Source organism: Poecile atricapillus, chromosome 29, assembly GCF_030490865.1.
Source record: "Poecile atricapillus isolate bPoeAtr1 chromosome 29, bPoeAtr1.hap1, whole genome shotgun sequence".
In the NCBI taxonomy this organism is placed as follows: Eukaryota; Metazoa; Chordata; class Aves; order Passeriformes; family Paridae; genus Poecile; species Poecile atricapillus.
Window position 1 is genome coordinate 736,978 of NC_081277.1, and position 11,559 is coordinate 748,536.

At 52.1% G+C, this 11,559-nt stretch overlaps 1 long non-coding RNA gene across 1 annotated transcript; it reads right to left on the reverse strand.

Moving 5' to 3' along the window:
* Positions 1 to 739: 739 nt before the first annotated feature.
* LOC131589512 (uncharacterized) lies at positions 740 to 4,828 on the reverse strand. The gene is made up of 3 exons (XR_009279758.1): positions 4,610 to 4,828; positions 3,805 to 3,990; positions 740 to 1,819 (listed from the first exon to the last, which is right to left on the reverse strand). It is a non-coding gene; the product is annotated as an uncharacterized LOC131589512 (long non-coding RNA).
* Positions 4,829 to 11,559: the final 6,731 nt, after the last annotated feature.

Genomic DNA, 11,559 nt, shown 5'->3' on the forward strand with positions numbered 1-11,559 from the left:
GTACTGCCTCCTTCCCTGCTGCCAGTAATGGCACAAAATGCCACGGAGGGGGTTCAGATCCTGTCCTGTCCCCTGGATCCTTGAGATGGCCTCTCACTGCACCCTCGAGTCTCCTTAAAGGAAACAAAACAAACTGCTGCAGATGATTTCAGGCAAAGCCAAACTCCCGAGGACCTGCCTTTTCTAGATAGCCCTGAATATGAGGAGTGAAACATTTCCTGGAGATTTGATTTCATCTCAGGTCTGGTGAAATTCTGCAGTTCCACAAACAATCCATCAACTCCTGCCCCGAGAGGAGCGATGGATTAATCTTCTGGAACAGCAGTGCAAACCAGCCTTCCCTGCACATGGAAAAGCGCCAGATTTGGGTCAAAGGAGCAGCTTTCAGCTTCTCCTTCCCCGCCTACCATGATCCATTTGAGCCCGGCTGCTCTCCCAGCAGCTCTGCTCCCTCGTGCCTGTACAGCTGTGCTGCTTGGCAGGAATAGTTGCTGGCACTCTCACAGCCTTTGCTTTAGACTCACTCTGGTTCTGGTTGTTAAATCTCTAGAGCAGCAGGGAGTGCCCACTCGGGTGCTATCAGCGTGCTGGCCCGTGGCTCGGTGCATGTCCCATCCTCAAATCCAAAATGCCTTCAGGTAAGCGTAGGAGCTGTGCTCTGTGCCAGGGCAATGCTGCTCCTCCTCCTCCTCCTCCTCCTCCTCCTCCTCCTCCTCCTCCTCTTCTTGGCAGGGCCAGCTCCTGGGCTCACTGGCAGCTGCTGTTCAGTGGGGACTGGGTCTCTGGGAGCTGCCAGGTGCCACAAGAGGGAGATGCTGCTGAGTGACAGCGCTGGTACCCGCCAGGACAGCTCCATGGCTGAGGGACACAATGAGATCCAGCCTCTGCACCCGGATTTAAGTGCTTTAATGACATCACAGCACAAAGGGAAAAGTGTGAGAAAATGTGGTAAGAGAGCATATTTTCTCGTGTTAAATCACCACTCTAGGTCCTGTTGCCATTAGCAGCCTGAGGGATATTTTTCAAGATGATAAAACACAACGTAAATTAGGAAAACAAGAGAGAAACTGAAACAAAACACCATATTGTGTAAGATCGTATCTATTGATACCAGAAAAACTTCTCAGAATGAACCATCTCATTCATGTTCACGCTTGTTTGGGGTTTTTCATTTGAAGAAATGAAAAATATGTAATTTCTGTTTTTCTATAAAAATAACTGTTGTCATTGATGTCACCTTTGTAGCCTCGCCTCATTGCCTGCAGAGGTCAGCAGAGCCAGAGCCCTGCTGGAATGTGAGCAGCCCTGCTCCTTCCCAGGCCAGGAAAAAAAGAGAAACATTTGAAGATCCTTTAACTTGTTAAATGTAAAACTTGAAAAGCCTCACACTGAAATCTCAGCAGCCACAGGTAAGTTTTCTTTGGCCAGCTTTATTATTTCTCTGCAGAGAAAGCTAGTTAAGGAGGGATGAATCCAGCCCATAATTACTTAATTCCAGTCTATAATTCCTTCAGGAAACAGCAGCAGTTCACTGGAGAGCACTCAGGCTCACACTGAAAGGGAGAATTGCAGGTGTTTGCCCTTTTGGAACTGTTCTAAGGAAACATGCAAAGGCCTGAAACAGGGGAGGAGAATGCTGGCAGCACATGGTTCTGTCCCTGGCTGCAGGAGCTGAGTGCTGAACAGAGCCTGAGCTCCCAAACTGCTCTGACTTCAAAGGCTTCAGGGAGAAGGAGCCCTGCAGGACGGCTCAGCACCATCACACTTTCAATCACTCTTGCTTCTTCTAACGTAACCAGTCTAAGCTTCCCTAGAAAACCTGCAGGAAAACGAGGGAAGATCAGATGTGACATTCTGGACTTTGCCTGTGAAAAGCAATCAGGGAAAAAAACAGAATAAAGCAAAGTACAGAGAGACTCATGGTTGTACTTGATATGCTGAAAGGAGAACAGGGAGACACAAAATCATGGGCAGGTCAGTTTCATACAAAACATCAAGGACAGGTGGGAGTGACTGCTCCTGGGCATGGCTGGCACAGGAGAGCAGCAGCCAGGAGAGAGTTCAGAGCACAGCCACCCAGGGAACCCAGCAAAAACAAGAGCATTGACATGTCCTGAGTGTGAGTGAGAAACCTGAGCAGTGCCAGGGAGCAGAGCTGCTCCGGAGGGGAGAGCCCCAGGCTGGGATGGGGAGCGTGCTGGAGCGTCTGGGGCTCAGCCCTGGTGGGAGCTGCAGGTTCCAGGGAAGGGAAAAGCTGCACAAAACACAGATAGACACTGTGAGGCTGCAGGGAAGGGAAAAGCTGCACAAAACACAGAATTGTGACCCCAGTGCAGAACTCCGACCTCCACTCTGTGGTACCATGAGCTGCTCTGCCATTAAAAGCCACCTCCTGCTGAACCCATTAATGGAGAATGGCTCAGGAAAATTATAGTTTTTTTTAAATAGCAAAAGGATACAATTAAAAGCAGCATCTCTGATCTGGAACTGCTTTGCCACAAACTGAACATGCCTAAACCTAGCCATGGTTGAGCAGAGCTATTTCATTCAGCATTGGATAAACCCAACAGCAGAGTGCCCAGAATCTGATTTAATTTGAAAGACCACAAAATTATATTTAATTTGAAAGACCACAAAATTATATTTCTCTGCTGATTTTCCAGGTTGCAGGATTAGATACAGAGTTTTTAGTTTTTCACTACTTCCTTTTAACTCAATTTGACAGAAATGGCTTTTAGTACAAGGCAGAATTTGCTGGGTGCAGGGGGAATAATGGAAACATCAGAGAAATGGCAAAGCACAGTTGGGGGAGATCTGTGTGTCTGCTCTGTCTGGAATGCACTGGAATGCAGAAGGCCAAGGTTTCTGGAAGAACAGAAGTCAGGGAACTTTGCATCTCTTGTGGGACATTCAGTGGTGCAGGAAAGCAGCCCCTGTTGGTGGGGAGCCTGTGCAGGACTGGCAGGGTCGGGGTGGGCAGGACTGGCAGGGTCGGAGTGTGCAGGACTGGCAAGGTCGGGGTGGGCAGGACTGGCAGGCTCGGGGTGGGGTGGGCAGGACTGGCAGGCTCGGAGTGGGGTGGGCAGGACTGGCAGGGTCGGGGTGTGCAGGACTGGCAGGCTCGGGGTGGGGTGGACAGGACTGGCAGGGTCGGGGTCGGCAGGACTGGCAGGCTCGGGGTGGGGTGGGCAGGACTGGCAGGGTCGGAGTGGGGTGGGCAGGACTGGCAGGGTCGGGGTGGGGTGGGCAGGACTGGCAGGCTCGGAGTGGGGTGGGCAGGACTGGCAGGGTCGGGGTGTGCAGGACTGGCAGGGTCGGGATGGGGTGGACAGGACTGGCAGGCTCGGGGTGGGCAGGACTGGCAGGCTCGGGGTGGGGTGGGCAGGACTGGCAGGGTCGGGGTGGGGTGGACAGGACTGGCAGGGTCGGGGTGGGGTGGACAGGACTGGCAGGGTCGAGGTGGGGTGGGCAGGACTGGCAGGCTCGGAGTGGGGTGGGCAGGACTGGCAGGGTCGGGGTGGGCAGGACTGGCAGGCTCGGGGTGTGCCGGCCTTTGGCAGGACACGGGAAGGATTCGTGCCTGGCCACAAGCTGGAGGCTGCAGGGGAAGGAAGGGCGGTGGCCAAAGACAGACAGACACAGGGAGGGACACCCGGAGCTGCCCTTCCTCAAGGCTTTGCTGATTAAGGAGCTCCTTGTCTTGGCAGTTCGAGCTCGCATCAAAGCATTGCTGGGGGAGAGACAGCCGGGCAGGCGAGCAGCTGGTTCCCAGCTGGCTCAGCATTTTCCTGTTCGCAGTTTCACCTGTGAGAACACAAGGAACGCTCCCTGAAGGCAGCCGGGCTCTGTGCTGGCAGCCCCGGGAGGCAGCGCCTGTCCGTCTGTCCCTCCGGGCGCTTCCCCGCAGGTGGGACAGGAGCCGAAGGAGCTGCCTTGGAGCGCATTGGGGCTGCTGGCTGTCCCCGGGGGTCCGGGAGGCTCTGTCCCCCTCTAGGGAACAAATGTGATTTTCAGGCTGAGCTGCGAGCTGGGAGAGCCGGGCAGTGTCAGAGGGACAGCAGCAGCTGCACGCTCGGAGCTCGGGCCGGTCGCTGCTGTGGGTCCCCCCCAGCGCCCCTCTGACCGCAGCCCTGAGCCCCTGGAGCACGGACAGGCACGGGTTAACAGCGGGGCACTGCTCCCCTCCCGGCCATGCTCCCCTGCCCTGCTCCACCCTGCCCTGCTCCCCTGCTCCCCTCCCGGCCATGCTCCCCTGCCCTGCTCCACCCTGCCCTGCTCCCCTCCCGGCCACCCTGCCCTGCTCCCCTGCTCCCCTCCCGGCCACCCTGCCCTGCTCCACCCTCCCCTGCTCCCCTCCCCTGCTCCCCTGCCCTGCTCCCCTGCTCCCCTGCTCCCCTCCCGGCCACCCTGCCCTGCTCCCCTGCCCTGCTCCCCTCCCCTGCTCCCCTCCCGGCCACCCTGCCCTGCTCCACCCTCCCCTGCTCCCCTGCCCTGCTCCCCTGCCCTGCTCCCCTGCTCCCCTCCCGGCCACCCTGCCCTGCTCCCCTGCCCTGCTCCCCTGCCCTGCTCCCCTCCCCTGCTCGCCTCCCGGCCACCCTGCCCTGCTCACAAATGGCTTTGCCAGGAAAATGGCCTGGGCAATGGTCTGTGACCCAGCAGGCAGCGTGCTTGTGAGAGGCAGCTTTCTAATGACTCCTCAGTCTGAGATTTTATCCCTGTAAGTGCAACTAGGTCTCAGTGTCCCTGATTAGTTTCTTGTGACAAATTCCATCTGTCTGCCTGGGAACAACAAAGACCTAAAAAACCTGAGCAGCAGCCATGCAGCCAACTGCTCCCATGCTGGGCTTTGTCATCACGGGAAATCACTTACAAAACAGGAAACTCTTCCTTGATTTTTTGGGGCTACTTGCCATGAAATGTCACCTTCTCAGATGAAGGGATGGGATTTATCACAATTAAGGGAGGCTTTGACAGATCCCTTTGAGTGAATTAAGGGCGCTTTAATGCTTAAAAAGAACGGGCAAGGAGACCTTTTTCTCCTTCTTCTAAAGCCTTTATTGATCAGCCTGGGTGGGGGCACGGGTGGGGGCACGAGTGGCCACATGGCCACTGCTCCCTGTGAACAACGAGAAGGAGAAGGAGCAAACAGCTTTGCCCAAATGCAGAGCTGAGGTCTCCACCCTGACAGGAGCCCCATGGGGGACCTTTCTCAATTTTGGTTCTCTGGAAGTCCAGGGGGTGGCTGTGAGAGGGTCCTGTCCTGTCATGGTGACACAACCAGATGGCTTTGCAAGGTACCTTGGTGTCCTGTCAGTCCTCCGGTGTGCTCCGGTGGTTGATCATACGAGGGCTCGCTGGCTCTAGGGGTCCATGTGTGGTGGTCTCACCTCCTGCTGTGGCTCAGACTCCTGAGTTAGAATACCATGGTTAGAATGGTTAGACTCATGGTTAGAATAGCAGGTACAGCCATTTATTGCCATGTGGATGTATAGGGGAGCAGTGGAGGCAGGGCCTGGCTGAGCGAGGAACAGGGTACAGCAACTTGGGACAGGGGTACAAGGTAAGGGGGTTTCCTATTAATTTAAAAACTAAAATTAATAACAGTTTATTAATTTCTATTCATTTACAAACAGTAACTGTCCAACAAGAAACATGGCTAACAATCTTTTAATTGTTCTTAACAATTCTGAATTCACCCAGGGCTTTGTTGGTGCAGCAGGAGTCCCTTGCAGTTTACACTTATTAGCTTGCATATTTTTGGGCAGTTATTGGTATGATTTTGCTGCTCCCAGCAGCGTGGGCTGCCGAGGTTTGTGGAGCATGTTGACAAGGAGCAGCTCATTGTCAGAATGTTGGCTCCAGACATTCCTCAGGAATGCAGAGAGAGGACTCTTGTGCTGGGCTGTTGATTGATTGAGCAGTTTCCTATATATTTGCCTTTTTTAGAGTCACAATACTCCTGCATCACTGCCCTCGTCAGTCACCGCTTTCCTGCTGTGCAATTTTTGGCTGTTTCATGAGAAAGAGGAGCCCAGTCTGTGGCACAGGGGATCTGTGGTACAGGGTTCTGTGGGCAGGGTTCTGTTGCACACAGATTTTGTAGCACAGGGTTCTGTTGCACACAGGTTTTGTAGCACAGGGGTTCTGTGGCACAGATTTTGTAGCGCAGGGTTCTGTGGCACACAGATTTTGTAGCACAGGGGTTCTGTGGCACAGATTTTCTGGCACAGGGTTCTGTGGCACACAGATTTTGTAGCACAGGGGTTCTGTGGCACAGATTTTGTAGCGCAGGGTTCTGTGGCACACAGATTTTGTAGCACAGGGGTTCTGTGGCACAGATTTTCTGGCACAGGGTTCTGTGGCACACAGATTTTGTAGCACAGGGTTCTGTGGTATACAGATTTTGTGGCACAGGGTTCTGTGGCACACAGATTTTGTGGTACAGGGTTCTGTGGCACAGATTTTGTAGCACCGGGGATCTGTGGCACAGATTTTGTAGCGCAGGGTTCTGTGGCACACAGATTTTGTGGCACAGGGTTCTGTGGCACAGGGTTCTGTTGCACACAGGTTTTGTGGCACAGGGTTCTGTGGCACACAGATTTTGTAGCACAGGGTTCTGTGGCACAGGGTTCTGTGGCACACAGATTTTGTAGCACACGGGTTCTGTGGCACAGATTTTGTGGTACAGGGTTCTGTGGCACACAGATTTTGTGGCACGGGGTTCTGTGGCACACAGATTTTGTAGCACAGGGTTCTGTGGCACAGGGTTCTGTTGCACACAGGTTTTGTGGCACGGGGTTCTGTGGCACACAGATTTTGTGGTACAGGGTTCTGTGGGCAGGGTTCTGTGGCACAGATTTTGTGGCACAGGGATCTGTGGCACACAGATTTTGTGGCACAGGGATCTGTGGCACACAGATTTTGTGGCACAGGGATCTGTGGCACACAGATTTTGTGGTACAGGGTTCTGTGGCACAGATTTTGTGGTACAGGGTTCTGTGGCACAGATTTTGTAGCACAGGGGTTCTGTGGCACACAGATTTTATAGCACAGGGGATCTATGGCACAGGGATCTGTGGCACACAGATTTTGTGGTACAGGGTTCTGTGGCACAGATTTTGTAGCACAGGGTTCTGTGGCACAGATTTTGTAGCACAGGGTTCTGTGGCACACAGATTTTGTGGTACAGGGTTCTGTGGGCAGGGTTCTGTGGCACACAGATTTTGTGGCACAGGGATCTGTGGCACACAGATTTTGTGGTACAGGGTTCTGTGGGCAGGGTTCTGTGGATTTCACTCCACAGATGCTGGTGCAGGGGTTGCAGGGCCCTGGCACAGGGAGGGGGCAGGTGGTGCTGGGCTACCAGGAGCACTCCCCACTGGGGTCCCCCAGCTTCCTCCTGCCCTGGCACTGCTGCCTGCTCTCCCTGGGGCCTCACCTGCCCTTCCTGTTCCACAGCCGCGTCAGCAGCGCCGTGGCCTTGGCCCCGCGCCCTGGTGAGACAACAGCACTTGCAGCTGGCACGGTGTTCCTGGGATGGCACGGTGTCCCTGGCATGGCACAGTGTCTGAGGGGCTGGCACGGTATTCCTGGCATAGCACGGTGTCCCTGGCATGGCACAGTGTCCCTGGCCTGGCATTGCACGGTGTCCCTGGCATTGCACGGTGTCCCTGGCATTGCACGGTGTCCCTGGCATGGCACAGTGTCCCTGGCCTGGCACAGTGTCCCTGGCATGTCATGGCACGGTGTTCCTGGCATGGCACGGTGTCCCTGGCCTGGCACAGTGTCCCTGGCATGTCATGGCACGGTGTTCCTGGCATGGCACGGTGTCCCTGGCCTGGCACGGTGTCCCTGGCATGGCATGGCACGGTGTTCCTGGCATGGCACAGTGTCCCTGGCATGGCATGGCACAGTGTCTGAGGGGCTGGCACGGTGTCCCTGGGCTGGCCTGGCACGATGTCTGAGGGGCTGGCTGGGCTCTGCCCATGGCTGGCACCGTGGGCTGATGCCTTTCCTTGGTGGGCCTGCTCTCCTGAGTGTTGCTGCAGCAGGGAGGTGTTAGCACATGAAACTCCCCACAAAACACAAATCGTGTTGCATTTGCTGTTGCCGTGGCACACAGAGGAAACCTGGAACACAGGCTGGGAGCTGGTGAGGCACTGGGATGAAGCCAATCATCCCAAAGGTTTTTATCCCAAACCCCTGTCTTGGAAAACTGTGGGTATGGATGAACTGTGCAGAGCCAGCAGCCCGTGGTGGGAGTTACTGGGATGAGCTGGTGTGTCCGGGCTGCTCATGCCTGCCTTTCTCTGGTGTTACCTGTTGGTGACTCAGGGACATTTCATCACATCTTTAAGCTGGTTTTGTTCCAACCTGAGGGGTTCTCCAGCCACAGGAGGGCGGCACCAGCACAAGCTGCCAAAGTGCTTGTTACAGCTTGGGTTTCGTTAGAAAAATAAAACAAAAGAAAATATAAATTAGCACATATATATATATGTGTGTGTGTATATTATGAAATAAAAGATAAAACTGTTTAACAGGAAGGAAGGGAGGAACCCTCAAGAATCACTCAGCCCTGATGAGCCCTTGTGCAAATCCATGGAAAAATAGAATTTCTTTTTCAAAGCAAGATTTATCCCTAAATCATTTTCTAAGTCTCACAAGAAGGTTAAACCCCCATGAAGTGATCTAGCAGAAGCATCCTGTTTCCTCTAAGAGCTGGGGCAGCTAGAAAGCCAGCAGGATTTTTGTGGTACCTTTCATGGTTTAAATGTGCAACAGACTTGGACAGTGACATAATGCACTACTCATTCACAAATCATTCACCATTTCCAACATCTCTTTTAAAGGGGTGAAGATTTGATGGCTGTTGTGATTGTGTTTACAGTGGCTTGGAAAATAATTAAAATAGGAAATGAGAGGAGAGTGGGTGCTGAGGTCCCGGGGTCTCAGAGACCCATGTCTCAGCAGTGGATCTCTCTGGGTTCAGCTTTTGCAGGGTGTAATAGATAAACTTATAAAAATTCGTAAAGGTCAAATTAAATATATTTGTAATAATATAAAATAAAACAGTGTAGCAAAAGTCCTTCCCCAGATCTAGTTGCGAATTCCCATTCAAGAGAAAACAATGCTAGCCTGCGCCCATCGACTGAAAAGAATAAGCAGGACACGAGCCATCAGGCTAACAAAAGGAGCTCGGAGGAGATATCCAGCGCCGGACCTGAAAACGCCCTGCAGACCACTATTGGGGAAGCAATCAGGCTGACAAAGGAACGAGCTCGGAGGAGATATTCATCGCCAGACCTGAACACCCCACCTGGCAGACGCTGTTGGGGAAGCAATCAAACTGGACAAAGGGAAAAGCCCAGCTGAGATATCCATCGGCTCCAACCCGGATCCGATGGCCAACCTCCATCCTGATGGCCCAAACCAAAATTGAAATCTGGGAACATTAAAAACCTCTTAACATATGAGGAGACTCTGCCCAGACATTTACTAACTCTATTCTCCAATGCCAGGAAATCCATTCATCCAACAATCAAGGACCTTTGGTGAATAGTGCCTGCTTGGAATTTGGCCTCAAGACACAAAATCCCTATAAAAACCCAGACCAGAGAACCCTCAAGCGTGGATTTGGGAACACCTATACCTTTGGTATAGACCCTGTCCACCCAGCGCTGCACTGCCCATTTTATTGTGGTTTTTCTCGTTGTTTGTTCTTTATTGTTTTATAATAAATTTGTCTTTTTTAACCTGAATTTGCCTTTGCATTTATAACACAGGGTCAGAAGGCTCAGCTCCTGCTCAATCCCCTGCTTCACTAAATAAGGGAAAAGTTATATAAATGATGTTGAAATGTGGAATTGCTGGCAATACTCGGCCATGCTCTGCAGCTCTCAGCACCTGGCTGATGTTTAACCTGAAATCCTGCTCAGGTGAATGGGATTTGTCTGTCTGAGGGGTGTGTGGGGCTCAGGCCAGGACAGCCTCGGTGATGTTTCCTGCAGATGGAGATAATTTCTTGGGTCAGAGCTCAGTCTGCAGCAGGGTAAAGGCATTACCTTCCCAAAAGACTTCTTTGGTTGGTTGAAGTGAGTTGTTTCTGAGAAAGATCCTTGCAAGGGGTAAACTAAGAATTGGCACAAAGTGACAAGGGACAGCATTTGGGGCTCGATACCTGAACTAGGCAAACCCCGAAAAAGAGTCCAAAATGGAATTCTTTCATTAGCTTTTCCCTGGCACTGACACCTCCAGATTTTATCTGCAGCTGTGTGGGAAGAGCTCACATTGCAAATGTAATTCCCATGGGATGGGGCTTGGAGGAATCAGACTGTGTTTGAGCCCATCCTGGAGAAGGACCCAAACATGCTGACTGAACAACAGATTGCAGAGAATAGTGTTGCAACACACAACATGATTAGAGAACTTTGAGGAGCACTTCATCTAAAACACTACACAAAAGGATGTTTTTTTTTAATGTTACAGTGGGGAAAGCCTTCTCTACACAGCTGAAAGCAAGAAGGGAGGTGAGCTCCAGCTTCCTCAAGGCTGTGATGCAATCTGGCATTGGGAACTTGCTAAAATATATTGGGGCACTGCTTCAAGTTCAGGTTCTGACTGAGCTTTAATATCTTATAAAAATTAGCCTATATTATTCAAAATGAAAGGGTTTCAAAGTCACATCAAAGCTAAATCTCACTCTGTAACAGGCCTCAGGTCATTGCTGAGTCTTGTGCCAAACCAAGCTGGGTTTTGTGAGGAGACTCTGAACTCTGCTCTGCCCCATGATGGGTGTGTGGCTCTGGGCACCAGCTAAAGGCAAAGAGCAAGAATTGTTTCCCTAAAGGCAGGAGGAGCTTCCTCATCTTCCCCAGCAGGGACTGGGCTCAGGCTGGAGGTGCTGGAAGGTTTCCCCAGCCTGTCCATAATGCTGAGAATTAATGGGGCTCTTCCTTTCACTCAATTACTGGCTATCCACCTGTGAAGCTGTAAAGGGTAGAACAGTAAATCTTACAATCAAATATTAAATTATACCTAATTTATTTGCTTATGGCAAACTGTGAGCTCTGCAATCGGATGTGTAAGGGGTTATGTCACAAGCTCTCCTGTGATTCAGGGGACGTGCCTGGAAGTGCACTGGGGGGGTTGCTGAGCCAAAGGAGACACGGGCAGGGATTGACCACTGAAAACCTGGGGTGTCCCAGTCCCAGAGACCCCAGGGCAGCCCCTCAGGCAGCCCTCGGCCTGGGCTCAGGGGTCCCTGCTCCCTGGCTTTGGTAAATGTCTCTCCAACCTCAAAACATAGTTTTGCGTACTTTTACTGTAGCTAAAACATTCAGTATTTAGGAAGAAGTTTATTGTTTGAATCAGGACAAAACCAGCATGTGTTTGGCAGCACTTTCTGCATAATATATTAAAGATTTTCTACTTGTGTATAAAATCCTTCAAGTCACCTGGGATTTTTCCATGGACTGCACTCTGCTCAAGGTTTCAATTTGCCTTAGAGTTGTACATTTGTCCTTGTTGTCTCTGGCAGCCTGTGCTGCCATCCTGCAAACT